The following is a 13,712-nucleotide window of genomic DNA, read 5'->3' on the forward strand; positions in this document are numbered from 1 at the left end:
ACCACAGCCACTGCTACTGCTTCACTGCTTCCCAGCTGATAGGACTCCCGCCAAGCAGTGTGTGGCGCCCCTAGCGGCTGGTTCAGTACACTACCACTACATTGTTGAACCACAGACAATATAATACTTTAATGTTTCCATTGTCTGTGGTCCACAGCTGGTTTTTCTGCTTCAGGCGCCTATTGGAAGCAAAGCGTTTTTGCAATTTCCCGCATATTTCTTTTTTAGTGTTTTCCATTACGTTTAACACCATACAACAAAGTTTAAAAAAAATGGAATACGTGCTATTGCTATAGGTACAAAAGGAGTTATGCTGTAAAACGTAAACGTGTGTTTTTTTTTATCATATTTTATCATATTTCATATCATATTTTCTTTTACTTTCTCCCCCTATACCATAGTATATGGAGAAAGTATTGTTTTCGTCAAAATTTTCGAGTTTGAGTTTTGAGTGGATATATTCGTTTTGGGTCCCCCTGGACCCAAAAAAGTGGTTTTCGAAGTGATGTCTGTGTGTGTTTGTGTGTGTTTGTGTGTGTCTGTGTGTCTGTGTGTCTGGATGTGTACAGAGCTAGAGACTACACCTGTGGTCCGATTTCGATGAAATTTGGTATGTAGGTTCTAATCCATGGTATCTCCAGGCGTTTTTTTCATTTTTTTGAAATTTTGATTTTTAATGGGGATTTTCCCATAAAAACCCATAAAAAACCGGAAAAATCGGATTTTTCTCAAAAATGGCCCGAACGATTTTGATAAAAATTTAGTATGTTGTAGCCCTTTAAATTCTGAACAAAATGGTACAAATCCCATTTCTGTAAAAATTACGGTTCAAAAGTTATGTTCAAGGGTTCAAGTGTTATGGTAAATTATGTTATTTTCCCATAAAATCCCATAAAATAACGAAAAATAGGATTTTAGAAAAAAAAATCCGTTTTTATTTAACATAGTATGTTATGATCCTTACAATTTTGATAGTTTTTCTCATTTCTTAGAAATTTTTATTTTTAATGGGTATTTTCCCATAAAACCCCATAAAATGACGGGAAAAAAAGATTTTCCCAAAAATGGCCTGAACGATTTCGATAAAAATTTAGTATGTTATAGTCCTTTATATTCTGAACAAAATGGTACAAATCCCATCTCTGTAAAAATTACGGTTCAAAAGTTATTGTAAATTATGTTATTTCCCCATAAAAACCCCATAAAATAACGGAAAATCATATTTTCCCAATATTGGCTCGAACGATTTTGATAAATTTAGTATGTTATAGTCCTTTAAATTCTGAAGAAAATCTTACAAATCCCGTTTCCGTATATTTACTCTCACCCCTTACACATGATAAAGGTTGTTGACAAACTTATGGGAGAAAGTATGTGTCAGAATGCTGATACCGTTTATTTAGTTTTACACTAGGATACACTTTGATAAAAAAATCTAGGCCATTTATAAATAAAAAGTATTTTTGGGTACATTGCCCCCTTAAGTAGGTATGACATAAATGAATACTAGTAAAAAGGTCTAAACCTAGTGTTGAGAATAAAACAGACGTAAACTACATGCATTTACCTCAAAACAAGTTACATAACAACGAATTAGTGTCCAAATAAAAGTAATAATAGACTCTTAACCTATAAATTAATCTGTAATAACGGGATCACTATAAAACACGTAACGAACTAAATTGTAGTAGGTAGATATCGAATGAATGTACTAGAAGGAGAGGTGTGAGGTGATGTACGTGAATACATCGAGGACTACTATGTGCCACTCCTCTCCTCGACCCCAACTAAGGGTTACGATTCATGGCCTCCGAATAATGTTTGATTTTGTCTTCAACTCCTCCGATTCTGATGAAAAAAATTCTTTTTCATCAGAATCAGAAAAGCAAACATTGTCGTGGAGAGTTGGAGTATTTATTTATTAACGATCTGACTATCCAGTGCGGGAGTCAACGGATAAGAAGGTTTTTTTGTTACCCACCACGGCCTTAACTTTAAAAAAAAATGCGACATTTTCAATTTATAGTTTATTATTATCTTACTAGCTGAAGCCTATTTTGTTTCTTGATTTAATATAAATTAATAGTTATAAATTAACTACAGTATTTACGTTACCAGTGACCACACGATCTAGTGGCGAATACACAAACTACTAGGCCAGTTGCCTCTTATCGCCGCAGAAGCGCTAGCTTTCTGGCTTCTGTGCAAAGAAAATAGAACCTTTCTGTGTCTTTAGCTAACATTAGAATAACTACAACGTAATGTAAAATACCCTCCTGAAGCAAATCTGCAGATTAGGCTAATACCATTGACTATATAACACCACAGTCAATGCTAATACCAATTACCTAATTAAACATTATAAAATATTGTCTTAAAATGGCATTTCTATTCCTTGTATGGAGAAAACAATTTACGAGTATTCATAAAAATAAATAAAGCTGCCCTAAAAAGGTTGCAAACGACATAGAAACTCCCTAAAATACTGAATAAATATAACAGCATTGATTAGCTTTGAAGTTCGTCAAATAAATTATTTCTCGTTAAAGTTAATGACCGTCCTTTTAATGTTAATGTATAATAATTTTCGAAAGGGAACGGTCCAAATCATATTGTTTCAAAAGTTCACAAACAAATTTGATAATGTTCCTCTAAAATCAATAGACAATTCCAATCATCTCCACTTTCGAAACGTAAAATTTGGGGAAATATAGCTTGAAATATTCAAAGTTAGATCCATGGATTTATACCTTTTCCACATTGCCTTTATTAAGTTGATTTAGGTAAATTAATGTCATGTTTTGTTTTATTTATGGTATCTCTTCTTAAAACATACAACCTTCTAAGTTTGTAAAATTTAAAATTTTATTTTTTTTATCAGGTGGTTTAAGTGTTACTCTTGTCCATTTGAGTATCCCAAATTTCATTCGAACAACTCATAGGTATTTTTGTTTGTTCAGGAAGAAAACGTCCGTTTGATTTTGTATAGCTCGATAAAGAAGGTACTGAAAAAATAGTGGAATTTTCTCACACATGTAACTACTATACCCAGAATTATTCATTCTGATAGCCCCTGGACTATGAATAATGACTTTATAGGCTTGCCCGTCAGTAGTCCAAAATTGTGTCTTATTTAAACTAATGTTGATCAAAGCTGACATGTTTCGTTGCACTGCAACATCGTCGGAGCTTTACGTCAAAAACACCCAATAATTTAAGCTCAGCTCAGCTCAGATGTCAGCTTTGATCAACATTAGTTTAAATAAGACACAATTTTGGACTACTGACCTGTAAGCCTTTAAAGTATACCCAGAAGTTGACTACGGATTTGTTTTAGGCCTTCAATGTTACGGGTGGGTCTTGAGAAGTAAATACTTATTGTCACAATGACAACAAAATTCAATCTATCTAAAAAAATCATATTTATTTCCTATTTAAATAACTTCAATTTAAATGAGTACTTTAGGTTTACTGTTTCGGTAAGGTAATATAATACCCCCGCCGCAGCAAACCTGCAGACTAAGCAAATTTCTATTTGCCTGATTGGATTTACACTGGATTTGCAACAGGGAGGGTAAAAAGGTGTTTTTCCATTGTCTGTGGTTGAACTATCTTTAAACCTGCATTCACTGACTTTACTGCAGTTAGACATCTCATTTTATTCTAAAATCTAAAACATGTTTTTGATTTCATTTGTGTGTTTGTTATGTAAATGTTGTTGACAAATCTTTTCTTTGAGTACATTTTTAACTTGTACTTATGTCTTTAGTAACAAAACCATAAACTATCAATAAATATACAGAAATGTACAAAAAGTTTTGATGTGAGGTTTTCAAAAGTAAATATTAATAATTATTGGTCCCCATGGAAGCAAGCATGATAAAATTCACAATTTTATCTTTGCATTGACATTTCAACGTAAAAAAGCAGAACTGCCGAATGCCTATTTCACAATTTCTTATAGCTGATCCAAACAAATGAAATAATAACATATTATACAACTTTGTGGTAGGTTTATTTATACAAAAACTTTGACGTTGATTAGCCTATTTATTCTTAAACTGTCATTGATGGAAATAAAAAAATATTCTATAACCATTGCTGTATCAACCCAGGCTCTGCTTTTGATTTAAAGAGTCTAAATTATAAAAATAATGATATTGATAAATTTTTATGTAAACAGTAGGACAATTACATGTAGGCTTTACTTTTTTGTATAAATTTGGTGGCTTTTTGTTTATTAATTCGAACTTTTTATTATGTGTTTGAATTAGGTTGGTAAGACTAAAATTAGGAGCAAAATTTGCTAGGGCATTATCTAGTTCTTTTAGACCTATTTTGCTAATATAATTTCTCATGGTAAAGGCAGGCTACAAATGAAATGTATATTAATTTTACCCTAGTATTAATATTGTATGTTGTTTTGGTTAGTTTGAAATCCTCTAAAGATTGAGAAACAAGAAAATATACACAGTGTCTCACCTGAAGTTAACCAATAGCTAACTCTTTTATTATGAGATAAGGAGTTAACTTCTTATGGGACACTCCACTTTATTTTTTAAGATGTCTTTTGGGATGGTTTAGAATTTTTTTAATATGTCCGCCATTTTCCAACATGGCCGTCAACTTTGTTATTTCTTACGGAACACCCTGTATTTTATGATTGTTCTTGACATTCTTTCTCTAAAGTTACCTGTTTAGGAGTTTAGGCTTGTGGTGTACATTCTGCATCATGTAGCTCCTAAACGAGAAAATGCATAGAATAAAGAAGTCTTAATCTATCTACATTCAATTAAGACCATAGCATACGGACTGTTCCAATATTACAGTTAGCTGCCATTTTTTTAATGGTGGCTATTTTTGAAACAACAGAATCAATATTTTTAACGTAGGCCTATTTTATGACTTTTTTTAGAATGTAGATCTGTTTTAGTACATCTGTCAGGGTTGCAAGATTTCTACTATCGTGTTACAATTTTACCAGGGTCCAACTCCCCAAGGATTTTGAAGAGAACAAAGAGGGAACGGAATACACAATGTAGGTAATCAAGTTTAATTCAGCACAAACATTATATATAGGAAAACAATATATTAAACTAATACAGAATATAAATCAATGACTAGAAATGAGATCGATTTTCCTGAGTTTCAGGTATCTTTTTCTGTATACTGTATCTTAAAATACCTTTTAAAGTGAAAGTAAATTAGGCCTATAATAAATCATAGGTTTTAACATGACAGTTGTAGGGTTCAAAATATTTTAACAGTTGATAAACGTAAGAGCGCTAAAAGAATTTGTTTGAATTTTTATCCTAAATTCAGTGGTGTATACACAAATAATTAAAACACAAGTCAATATTAAAAGCTACCGACCACATAGAAAATTTACAAGTTTTAAATCTAAGAGTATTTAACTAAATTTATGTTTAAAGGTCACAGTTTCAACAATCCTATTGGCTAGGCCTATTTATTTGTTTACCACACCAAAACCAGCAAATAACTGTAATCAGCAATAAACTAAACTAAAGAAAGCTAGATTTACTTGAGCAATAACTAAGTTGTTTTACACTAAAAGGAATATCACACATAAATAAAACTAACTTTTTAACTAACTTAACCTAGAAACAGCTTAAAAAATAAAGGTAACTACAAATAGCAACTTTTCTATCCTAAAGAAACTTTAAAGCTTGTTAAGACGGATGCTTACACACTACAAAAGGACTGGTCAACTTAAAAGTACAATACTGGTCTATCAATAATCTAAGTCTACGATTTTAATCATCATTCTACGCTAATTCAACACACCTCCCAGAATAGTTTAAAGCGCAACAAATTAATAATAGATTTAGAATGAGTGAGACTAGTGCAAGATAGTTGAAGGTGCTTAAGAATAGACATCACAAGATTAGATTGTTTTTCATTAGCAGTAAACAATAGACCTAGAGGTCTAGAATCCCAACGTAATGTATCACATTGCACATTACTAATGCATTTTCAATCAACTTTGATTGGTCATTATGTAATTTAAAATATTTTATTTTAAAAGGTACAAAAATTTGCAAAATTTTAAATAAAATATATTTTTAGGGTAAACAATATTAAAACAATCCAAGGAAACTACTGTGAGCCATGAAGTTACTCTACAGAAACAATGTTATTATAAGTCTTTCCCCTGTAATAAATAGTTTTTTAAATAATCTATTAAAAACAAGCCCTGAAATACTTTTGTTACGAGCTTTTCAGTAGGAAACAAATTAATTTCTTCAACAGAATTAAGAATACAGCAACAACATTGTTATACCACTCCGAAATTCAACAAACAAATTAAAAAATATATAGAAGAAGAGCTCTTTCGTTCACAACAACCAACCAAAAGGATGACAAAATATCCTTTCAATCTAAGCGTAGGGATTCTAGGTTTAAGAGAATAGTTTTAACTAAAAAGGATAACTCGTTTAACGACTATTAAAATTTATTTTAAGGGTGATACCCTATTTTAGGATAGTTTATCAGCATGATTACTATACATCACAGCTTTAAACACACGCTATTTTGTTCACGACAATAAAACAAGCAATTTAGCAAGTTGTAGAAGAACTGTTTAACATTTAACATTCATTTCATAAGCTATGATACTATTTACATATTTCTATACAAACAAAAAATATAAAAATAAATTCAAGTTTTACTTTTACTCAAGATAAATTAAAGAAGGTACATATGTATACATTTCTTAATCCTCATGTATATACATTTATTTACTACGATATTTGGTTTAAAAGAGTACCCAGGGTGTCTACCAGATTTCTCAAATGGAATTCCCGACTTTTCCCCGACTTTTCATTACTATTTTTATATAAATCCCGACCAAAAACTCGGTCCATTCTCCATGTTACTACACCTTTTTCCGTCTCGCGGTCACTCGCGACGCAGGGAAATCACTGACGATCGAAACAAATCACATGCCGAGAAAATCCTGTATTAAATGTAGGGGTGTGTGAAGCAGCAAAACATTTCAATTCAAAGCAACTATTCGTTTAAAAAAAATGTTGATGTTACTCGATTCGAAGCAACAAGGAATTTTTCTATTCATACTCTTCAGTGGAGTAAAATATCTGTTTTAAATCATACATTAGAAGAACCAGTATTTCTGGAAATATCAGTGAGCTTCTTGCCTATTTCATAATTTTTACTTGCAGCATCATGTTGTTAAGCATGTTACCTATTTTATTTTATTGTTTTTATAAATAAAGATATGTTTGGGTGTAAACAAATAAAACCCTCTGTAAGATTTAAATACTGACTCTTTCAATTGGTTTACATTGATAAAATAAGAGGATAGAATCAGAACTACAAGGTATACATAACTTCTTGTATGGCAATAACCGGTATAGCGAAACAATGTCTCAGTGTATGCCATGTACTTGGATGGCAATAACCTGTATGGCGAAGCAATGTCTCAGTGTATGCCATGTACTTGGATGGTAATAACCCGTATGGCTAAGCAATGTCTCAGTGTATGCCATGTACGTGGATGGCAATAACTTGTATGGCTAAGCAATGTCTCAGTGTATGCCATGTACGTGGATGGCAATAACTTGTATGGCTAAGCAATGTCTCAGTGTATGCCATGTACGTGGATGGCAATAACCTGTATGGCTAAGCAATGTCTCAGTGTATGCCATGTACGTGGATGGCAATAACTTGTATGGCTAAGCAATGTCTCAGTGTATGCCATGTACGTGGATGGCAATAACTTGTATGGCTAAGCAATGCCTCAGTGAATAACTTATATAATTAATGTCAATCATTTGAATAATGTCAATAAGTTATATGGATACTGATAGTCAAAGTAACACTATCAATGTAACAGTCAACTACGTATACGGATACTGATTCAATAACGTATGGACACTGATTCAAAAAGGTATTTGGATAATGATCCAATAACGTATAGGGATACTGATTCAAAAACGTATGGATTCTGATTAAAAAACGTATGGATACTGATTCAAAAATGTATTTGGATACTGATTCGATAACGTATATAGATACTGACTCAAAAATGTATGGATACTGATTCAAAAACGTATATGGATACTGATTCAATACCGTATATAGATACTGATTCAATAACGTATGGATACTGATTCAAAAACGTACTGATTCAAAAATGTATTTGGATACTGATTCAATAACGTATATAGATACTGACTCAATAACGTATGGATACTGATTCAAAAACGTTTTTGGATACTGATTCAATAACGTATGGATACTGATTCAATACCATATATAGATACTGATTCCATAATGTATGGATGCTGATTCAAAAACGTTTTTGGATACTGATTCAATAACGAATGGATACTGAATGCCCATAATTCAAATCGTTATTTTGATCATCACTGAATCAAATTGGAATTCCGATGCATTTTCGATTCATCCCACACCCCTCAAATGTAATCCCGTCCCAATGATCAGGAATATAGGATCCAGAATTTTTTTTAAAGTTTTGGGACCCGTTCATCCATAATTTTGAAAGGTTAGATTATTCCCGACTTTCGGCCGAAATTCATGACTTTTTCACGACATTTCCCGACCTTTCAAAATCCCCGACTTTTTCCCGAATTTCCCGGAATTCCCGACTGGTAGACACCCTGGTACCTTTTATTAGGGTAAAAACACCTACGAAAATTAAAAACAAAAATTATAATAATTTTAACAAATAGTTATCAATGAAAAAAGTAATCATATACTCATATTATAAAGGTATTGTATATAAACAATAACACAAACTTTGTTAGTACAAAGTGGAATTTATTACTCCTGGATTTTATATTTTTACTTATAAATGTTAAAAATGTACGAATAAAAAATATTTGTCTTGTCATATCAAATAAAATTAGTCAACAATTGGTCTTTGAAACCTTGGTGTTATTTTATCCTGATGTATACCCTGTTACCATAAACAATGAAAATGATCAGGGGTCGTGATAACAAATTCATTTTACAAATTGGTGGCCTTTGTCTATAGTGTAGGATAGGAAGCATATTACAATTTTGTACATTTTTTAAAGGAATTTCCATTAATATTTTTAATGATTTTACAGTAAAATCATCAATAATTAAAAATATTACTTCTAATCTAAATAATTTTTTTTAGGTATGTACTGTAATAAAGTTTTTAAAATATCGTGCACAAAAGTTAAGTAATAAAGAAAATAGGCATTCGCAGATCGTAATTGGCACCGTTAGGTGAAAAAATGAAGTAAGACAAACAGCTATGATAATATTTGCCCAAACTATATATCTAAATAACTTTTTTTTATTTTTAGTATGAGAACGAGTTTTCTGAAAATGAAGTCTTGCTAAACATAATTGTTCTTGTAATTCTGTAGCAACAACAAAATAATTACAGTAGCAAGTCAATAATATATGACTATAACAAACATTTTAATAATTTTAATTATATGAGACCACAATCAGTGAGGTTTCAAAAATTGCATAGCCATACTTAACTATCAATTATAACCAAAAAATGTCGTATCATTTAATCTATGTCAACAACAAACATACATTTAGATAGACTTACATTCAAACATTGACATTTCAGGACATGTAACGGATCTGTATAAGGTATAAAATTTTAAATTATTTACAAACCATTGCAACAATGAGACATCAACGAATTCTGGGAAGAGTGAAAGAGACACATGAGTAACAGGTGGTTTCTTTGAATATCTTGGGAAGTTGAGAGTGCTTGTAGCGAATGTATCTAGCAGACGTAGGATTGGTGCACACCTCTAGTGTACAGATAACATTTTATAAGGTGGCACTTAGGGGCTGCAGGCTTTGGCAAGGGGAAATGCTCGCAGGTCCTTTTGAAAGACATCAACCCTTGGACTTCCCCCAACTCATCGAGTTTTCCATCGCATCACGACTAACACAAAACACAACATTCAAAGGCTCTGCTATGAAAATTTTTCTACGATAGACCAAGACCGATGGAAGCTAAAATGCAAACATCATAGGTGATATGATGTCACGGAATCATTCATCATTAACTTCAGCAGCGACCGGAGAGCAGCAATAACGCAAAATCAGAGGACTCGGCTGCGAAGATTCCAGAGTTCAAGAGCTGCAATAAATAACAATAACAGTACACAAACGCAATGTGCAACGTTTCCTTAACATAAAGTATTTGACTAATTTTTTAAAAGCCGCTTTCTATATTGCTAGAGTTGCAAATGTAGCAAATTTGTCTGGACTAAATCATCATCATTCATTCATTATCATTCATGCTTTGTAAATCAAACCAAATAATCTTCGCATTTGACATAAAAGCATCTGATATTAAATCTACCGATCAGGATCAGAAAATACTAATATTATATTTCATTATGGAGTAGTGAATATTGTTTCAAAAATATTTCTTTATTATATGGTTCGACTTTAATTAGAGATTTAAATAAACCTATGTTTTAATTTACCTTGTAGTGGAAAAGAGTTATTATGTTTATTATATTTTAACTTCTCAATGTATAGTAGAAAACGAATATCACTACAAAGTGAAATAAATATTCTTTTTAATACTTATTTCCAGTGAACTTTCATTTTCTCTTAAAGTTAAACTCTATAAAACCGTTCAAGGAATCCAATTTAAATGAGACAAGAACATAAATGATTGTTAGATTATTTTTGAGAATACTGCATAATTAATCATCACATGCCATTTTATTATTGGATTTTGAACTAGGTTGTTCACGGAACCGTGCTAATAGAATTGTCTAAGGGGTGGTAAGCAATCTACGGATGAAGGGTGACAACAGTGCCTGATGTTTTCTAGAGGAGCCAAGTGCCATCTTATAAAATTATATCTGTACTACAATGCTGTGCTGGTGGAAGATTAGACGGTGGTTTCCTTGAATATCTTCGGAGGTTCGGAGTCCTTGTAGTGAATATATCTTGTGATAGATGCAGGATCAGTTAACATCCTTTCGTCCACAACAATGTTCGATCTTTCCCATACGTCTGCATTCTTAACTCCTGAAAAATAACACAATGAGCTGTAGACCAAGGATTTAATGAGGTATCAGAAAAATTGATAACAAATTAATGTATTTTTTTGCCACACTACACTGTTTTAATGCTTCCTGAAAACAGCTGTTTACATCAAAATTATTTTACTCACTGCACTCGTATGGTAATCCTATGGGTATGGAAACAACCATTCTCGTCCAGAAAACACCCATTTTCTAAACTAGTGGCTTAATATTTTATTTATATTATTTTTTACTATGCCTTAAAAATAAATTCCTTTGATTCAAAGTATTGCAAATGCACAAATTGATTTTAATATAATACATATAATAAATACCATTACAGAAATAACATTCTAAACAACGGTATGTTTGTTATTAAAAATTATATTTCCCAATCTATACTGTTGCTTCACCAACTTGTAACCCATATTGAAATGTAAAAATTAATGATATGAAGCAAATTCGATTGATGATCAAATATTTAGCTGTTTCAAATAAGTGATAAACAATAAACTAAATACTTAGGAACAAAATACTACTCACCAAAACAACAACTTATTGAAATAACACTACTCAAGCAAGGTTCACACCTATATCTTGGAACTTCCAGTTACTGTTCTATGCGAAAATGAAAACAACAAATAAATGAAATCACACAAAAACACAAGAGCAAAACAAAATATGGAACATGCTAATCACACTACGGTCTAATATCCCTTTAAACACAAATTATGTGCAAGAGAAACATTATGTTTGTGTCATTATATAAAAAAAAAAATAAAACCTGTCAAAGACAAATTCCCACAGACTTCATATGTTTACAAAGTAGAACTACAGAATTGCTCCATTATACCTGCCTAAATGGTGCAAAACTGTAAAAAAAAATGAACCCTGATAAATAATTATGTAAATTCACTACCACAACAGATTTACAATGTTCCTCTTAGAACTGTTCAATTATTCAGTGATTTAACTATGCATTTTTTACTCTCTCCCCCTATACACGTTTATATGGAAAAAAGTAATATTTTCATCAACATTTTCGAGTTTAAGTTTTGGGTGGATATATCTATTTTTTACCAACCTGAAAAAAATTGATTTTCCAAGTGATGTCTGTATGTGTGTGTACAGAAATACAGCCACGCCTGTGGTATAATTTTGATGAAATTTGCTGACTTGGTTCTAATCCATGGTATCTTCAGGGTTTTTTTCATTTTAATTTTTAATGGTAATTTTCCCATAAAATAACAAAAAGGTCTGATTTTTACAAAAATAACTACAACGATTAAAACTTAGTAGGTTATATTCTTTTTACCTAAAAAAATGGTAATAACCTCATTACTGTAAAAATTACAGTTAAAAATTATTATTACTTTTAAGATTTGCCCATAAAACATCATAGTTACTCCCACCTAATGGGAGAAAGTATGTGTCGGATTGATGATATTGTTTATTAATAATTGTTTACCTTATGAACACAAAATGCAAAACTGTTTTCAAATAAGTTTTTAATGGACAAACTTACAGAAAGGATGACCAAAAGTAGCAGAACCCTCATTTGAAGGGCAAACCATAATGGTTTCACCTAACACGTCCACCATTTTATTTTACATGTGTCTCTCCCTCTACACTTTATTACAGATTTCTCATGAGTTGCAAATCAGGCCTACAACTGGATTTGAACCCTGAATCCTCTAACCAGAGACAACGCCTTGGATCGCTCATCAAAATGTTTGATTCAACATTAAAAATTATTTCTATATTGTCATCATATTACAATTTACTTTCACACAAGGTTTCAAATTAAGTTTTTGCAAATAAAGAAATGTCAGATGAATTACTGGCTGCTCTTTGAATCCAATGGGGTTTTTGGGAAAATCCTAAGATCATTGTCTCTGGAATTTTTATCTAAAAACTTTCACTGTATTTGAATTGAATTGGATTGAAAATATTGGGCTAAGAGGAAAAGTAAAATTAATATGAAGAGCTAAATTCCAACACATATACTCAACCTGTTCTTCATTTAATCTCACCAAAAAAAGAGATCTTAGAATATATTTGTATGTAGGGCAAAATAAAATTTATCAAAAATTAATTGGAAAAGTGTAATATTTTATTTGTAAAACTTAGTATACTATAAGCGTAGCACAATAATATAATATTAACTTTCCATAAACTTAATTTACTGGTTTGATTTACGAATTAGTTTGAATCTGCTTAAAATTCAAACACCAAAGGTTACTAGCATGATTAGATTATATTTTAGGTACTCAATTCGTTTGATTTCTGTTTCAAAACCACATAGTGGTTACATAAAAGGATAGGAATAATCTATAAAATATTGGAAAGATACAATACGTACGAAAAAATAGGTTGTTGTAAATGCTATTTGTAGGTACATACAAGCACAATAAATGTAAAAAAAAAAAAAACTCAAGACAACATATAGTAAAATCGATATTAGATCAAATGTTGTCACACTAAGCTTTTGTCCATAGAAGAGAGTCAATAATTCTGAATCGAAACAAAATATCCTAAATGGTTAAAGCCTTGTAATCTAAATATTGAAACTAGAATAAAAAAAAAAACATCTAAATTGAAACCCTCACTCGTGATTTTGAGATTAAATCATAACTATGAGCAAAGGCATTTTACTTAATTATTATT

The sequence above is a fragment of the Macrosteles quadrilineatus genome, unplaced genomic scaffold, assembly GCF_028750875.1.
Source record: "Macrosteles quadrilineatus isolate MER2022 unplaced genomic scaffold, UCM_ALF_1.0 Scaffold_1__1_contigs__length_201487025, whole genome shotgun sequence".
NCBI classification, from domain to species: Eukaryota; Metazoa; Arthropoda; class Insecta; order Hemiptera; family Cicadellidae; genus Macrosteles; species Macrosteles quadrilineatus.